Source organism: Benincasa hispida, chromosome 10 (genome assembly GCF_027475165.1).
Source record: "Benincasa hispida cultivar pf3 chromosome 10, pf3_genome.v1.1, whole genome shotgun sequence".
In the NCBI taxonomy this organism is placed as follows: domain Eukaryota; kingdom Viridiplantae; phylum Streptophyta; class Magnoliopsida; order Cucurbitales; family Cucurbitaceae; genus Benincasa; species Benincasa hispida.
The window spans coordinates 55,162,133-55,168,163 of record NC_143487.1 but is presented as its reverse complement, the minus strand read 5'-3'; positions in this window follow the sequence as shown (position 1 = coordinate 55,168,163).

Below are 6,031 nucleotides of genomic sequence, written 5' to 3'. Positions count from 1 at the left end.
AAAGGAAAAAGAAAGGGTTGTGTCTTATCTTAAAACACTATGTTACCAAATTTATAATCTTACATTTTAATGTTTTAAACAAAAACACTACACAACCAAAACAAATATATCATTCAACCTTCATTTCATACAACTGTGACGCATGTGAAGTTTTGGGATCTCACAACTCATTCTCCTCTTTTAATCTACTTTTTCTCAATTATTGAGAACTTCGTCTTACAACTCTACACCTCAAACATGAATTTACTAACTCCAACATATTAATTTCATTCATGGTCTTTTACTATTTTTTAATAAATAGTTAATTTGTTGCTCATTTTGTATGTTTGATGAATTTTTTTTACCATATTATGAAAATAACAATTCATCGTTTACATTGATACCAAACTTGTGGATATATAAGATAAATTGAACTTAGTTCAATGATAATTGACATGAGATCAAAGGTTCAATCTCTCATTTTCGTAGTTGTTTTACTTTAAAAAATCGTATGGATATATAAAAATATAGATAGTTTTTTTATTAAAAAAAAATAGTATTTAAAAATTTCGTATGTTTTTCGGTTCTAAAACTTCACATCTGTCACAGATTCACAATTTTATCTTTTATTTTAAAAATTAATCTTAAAATTTTAATCAAATTGAAAAATATACACGAAAAATTTGAAACCTTTTTTTTCATCTTAATATTTTTAATTCAAATTTCAAAGATTTTTTTAATTAATATTTTGGTCTCTGACTCTGACCACTATTTGTTATTTTTGAAAAGTAAAATTGCTTTTATTAATCTCCATCTATAAATTTTGAAAACATATTCTCGTTATATTTTTTTTCATATAAATTATTATTATTATTATTATTTAATCAAGATTGAGAAAACTTAACTTCAATCTATATTAGAGACTAATTTATAGATTTATTAAAAATAAATGGACTAAATTTGAACATTTAAAAGTATACAGACTATAATAGAATGAGACCCAAAGTAGAGGGATGGATATGATAGTTTAACCTACTTATTTTATTATTTAACATGAATATTTTTTTAATATTAATTGTAGTAACATAATTAATCAAATTTAATTATCATGTTAACATGAGCATAACAATTGGCATAAAAACATATAAATTATTACTATTGGATTAGAAACAAGTTTAGAAATTTAAAATTATATAAAGGATTAATAAGTCTTTAAAAAATTTAAACTATCCTCACTAATATAATAATGATAATGATAAAGTATATTCAATTTACTAAATTCCTTTTTTAGATCTTTCAGTCACCAGCCACATTTTTTTTTTAATCATAAGTCTCCAATTACTTTTTCTTTTTTTCTTTAGAAGTTCAAACCCAAAAATTAGAATTCATTATCTACTAAACAAGTTATAATAAAGTGAATTGCTAATCTTTGATATATGGAAACAAATAAAATATATGTTTAGATAACTAAAAGTTTCATTTTGCCAAAAGTATAATTCGATGATTTTAAGTATTATCTGTCCTCAATCAAGAAATCAGAATCTCTCACCTCTATAGATTCCTTAACTAAAAAATAATAACATTATTATTAAAAAGGTAAAATTTTCATCTATAAAAAAAATATCAAACTATTTATAAAAATAGCAAAAAAACACTACTATTTTGTGTAAAAGTTTCCCTTGTCTTTCTATTTTTGAAAATCTCCCTTAAAAAATTATATATATATATATTTTAACTTTGGAAGCAAATAATCCAAATTATTCAAATCAATCGAAATTCAAGTATTTCAAGATTGAATTAGATTGCCTCAATTATCTAAGGTGGTTTAGATTAAATAAATTGAAAACTTGAACAATTAGATTAACTCAAAAATATTTTTCTCTATTTTTAACCAATCTCGATCCAACCCAATAAATGAACACCTGTAATCATTTTCATGGTCTCATGTTATATCATATCATTTAAAATGAATGAATTGTACAAACATTTTCATGGATGTGAATAATTGGATGTGAAATATAATAAGAGTTAGAGAGAAAAATATAAGCAAAAAGTTGGGATAGTGGGTGGGACTTTGAGGGTGATGGGAGTTAGCTCTTCAATAAATGAGGGACCAGATTGGTAGAATTGATAAGAAAGGTTGCATCTATGATGATGAGTTTCAATTCATGGAGTTGAAAATAAAATAAAATAAAAGTATGGGGGGCTCAATTTTTGAATTGTTGTCTTGTTATTTAGGCAACAGTTGCCTAAGAATCCCATCAAATTATTATAATAATAAGGGCAACTTTCTATTTATATCAATTTAAATCCTGGATTTTCGTAAATATATCAAATTACACCCTCTTTCCAATTTCGTTCAACCAATAACATGTGAAATTTAGAACTTGAGTCAATTAAACTCCTAAATTTTCGTATGTCAATCAATCTAGACTTTTTATTACGATAACATTTGAAAATCATTCATGCATTAATTCTCAAACGTGTGTAGACTTCTTCAAATGTCGTTTTTACAAAATGAACTATTAGAGTAAATGCATAGATAATTCTCAAAGAAAATTTTAACTGAAAGTCTAGATTGATTCATTTACGAAAGCTTACTGGTTTAATTAATACACTTATAAGTTTCACACTTAGTTTTTCAACATAATGAAGAGTATAAATTTGTTGAAATGCCTTGAATAAGTTATTTGTGGTTATTTATGATTATGACCCTAGAACTTAAAGAAGTATATTATATAAACTCTCTAATTCTAGAAATGTCATTTGTTCTGTAATTTTGTAACATTCTTTCTAATAATATTGTTTTTTTCTTTGTCCTGTAGACGTAGTTAGCACATTATTAATGAACCATATAAATTTATGTATCGATTCTCTATTCTTTTACGTTTTCTGTAATCTTTAATTGTCGATTTTGTAACAATGTTGATACCTTACAACATTGTTACAAAATCGACAATTTTGTAACAATTAGAGATATAAATTGACAGTTTCTCTGATAATCATAATCGTAATCATCATCATAATAATAATAATAAAAGATGATATTCATTCTCTTAATCACCCATTTCATTAGTTCCCATTGGCTTCCAAATCCATACAACACATAAATCCCTTTGATTCATGGCCCATCTTATTATTTGTCCAACCACTAATCACCTAATTTTTGGTATACATGTTCTTCAACTTCAACCTACTCACTAATTTATTTTTTCTTTTTCTTCTAATTTTGTCTTCTCCTTCTTAACATGCATGAGAGAATATTTATTGTTTCTATTTTTAAAAATTGTGATTCAAAGATGGGAAAGGTTAATGTTACCATGTGATTTTGGGGAGTCATGTGCTTTTTTTTTCTTTTGATCTCTACACTTCATTCCATTTAATTATTATGGTACTTTCAAATGTTAGTTGGAAGTTTTTTTTTTTTATCAAAAACCGTAAATAATAATAATAATAATTTTCTTTCTTGATTGTGAAATCTTTCTAAATTTATTTTGAAAAATTAATCATAAACTAATCGTATGATCTAACATGTCTTTAATAAGATCTAACAAACTCATGATCCATCAAAATTCATTTCTTCTCAAGGATGTGGTCTTCAAATGATCCATGTTCTCAAATTTGATTTCAACCACCTAACATCTCATTTTCATGTCTCGATCCAAAGCATCACTTTAGGCGAAAATAGGCCTAGGAAAAGATGCTCGACCACAGCCTAAAAAATATCATACGAGGTAAAACTATATCCTAAGAATTGCCCTTATTTCTAATTTGGTTGCTAAAGTTTTAAAACATTCTTCTTTAAAATTTGAAAAAAAAAAAAAATCAAACCAGTTAAAAAGATATGAAAGCACGCCAAAGAAAAAATGGATAAGGATTAAAAAAAATTGCTAGAAAATATTAAGCATTCAAGATTGTAGATATCAATCAACAAGAAAATGAGTCAGCCACTCTTTTCATTAATGATTTTAACACCAAGAATTGAATATAAATTTTTTTTAAAAAAAACCCTAAAAATTAAAATATAACTTTTTTAAAACTTAATAAACTAAAGGGACATTTAATTATTATATCTAAAAGTATTAGCTATTGAAATTAGCCTAAACTAAATTTCAAACAGGTAAAATTTAGAGACTGAGCTCTCACACACACATATCCTCCTCTATTCCAAGTCTATGGGCAGAGTTAGGGAGCTCTTTGTGCTAAAAAATAATTGTCCTATCAAATAAGATGACATGGGACCTGTCAATTCAAATATGTGAATATATATATATATATATATGTCAAGTCTCTATATTTAGTTGGCTCCATGAAAATTTGTTAGCCAAAATTTCAGCCACAAACGGAAATTGAACATATCCCAAAAGCAACCAAACCTAAAGAACAAATTGTCCCCATCCCACATGGCTCTGCTTTTAGTTTAGTAGTTTAATATGAAATCTCAATTGGCCCAACTGTATTATTTTTGTTCTTTGAACTGATAGCACAAATGGTATCTTTTTTCATTTATTACTAACAATGACAATACTGTTCAACATCTTTCTCCTTTTTAAATTTTGTTTTTCTTGCTTTTTATTATGGATTTTTCATATATCATCATTTGTCGAAAAGAAATCTGAAAATTTACTAACAAAATGTGTCGAACAAAGCAATATAATGAAGATAAAATAACATTTTGTTAGCATGTCTTTCCTTTGGCTCTGTTAGTGATAACTTCTTTTTAGCTTTAGTAAGCCTATGTTATAGTCTAGCTTGATTTTGTTTAGTTCAATAATATGCAAGGTGATGGAATGAACTTTTGATCTTTTGATCAAGGAAACATATTTTATATTAACTACGTTTGTGAGCACAAAGAGTAATTTCGTTATTAGAGAAATATCAAATAATACATATGTAGAGGCACCAATCAAATAAGAGACCTTATATATAATACCTCCCCTAAACTTTAGGCCTCAAAAATTGTAAATAACATATAATTCGTAGTGTTTGGTCATTTGGAGCTCAAGTATTCCAACAATATATACTTTAATTTGATGTTTTAACATTACAATCATTAACAAATTCTCATTATTGTATTGAGAAAAAAAAGATTTTGTTGAGAATGTGAGTATACTTTTGAGGAAAACATAGTGGATATCTGCAGCCAACTATAGTGGAATAGTGTGCTTGATTTTTGAAGAGTCACCAAAAAAGTTTCAAACCTAATTTGGTAATGTTTTTATTTCTTGTCTTCTGGTTTTTGCTTCCCTCGTTTTAAGAAATAAATTTGTGTTTGTTGATTCTAACTTTTTTTTTTTTTTTTACTTTCATCTATTGGAAAAGGAAAGTATGATTAAATTTTTTTATATTTAATTTTTTTACTTTAAATTTTATAGATATAAAATTACATGGGATAAATACTCTTTTTGTCCCTTTTTTTAGTTTACTTTTCATTTGGTTCCTAAATTTCAAAATATTATACTTTTAATCTCTAATTTTGAACTTTTATTTAGTTCCCAAGTTTTGACATGTTATATTTTTATCTTTGAGTTGTTAGTTTAATTTCCATTTGACCCAAAAGTTTTAGTTACACTTTTACCTTCAAGTTTTCACTAATGTTCACTTCATATCTTTAGCATTAACTTTCAATTAACTAATTTTGAATAATTATAATGTGAGATTTTTAATTAATTTTAATAGTAACAAAAAATTAAGGACCAAATTAATACAAAAGACTAAAAGTAAGTATTTAGTGAAAAATCAAAGGTAAAAGCATAAATTTTGAAATTTAAGAACCAAAGAATATTAAAAACTCAAATATAAAAATATAACATTCAAAAATCTAAGAACCAAATGAAAAATAAACACATAACTTGAATGCAACAAATATGTAACATTAAAATCTAGAGACCGACTAGAAACTAGATTGAGAACCTAGGAGTCGGAGTTCCAACATGGATTTTTTTTTCTATCTCTAATTCATTATGCAAAAACAACGGTTGCAAGCAGATTGATTAGGAATATTAACGCGCTTGAGCACACCTCAATCTTTGCATCTTTTTCTAGACTTTTT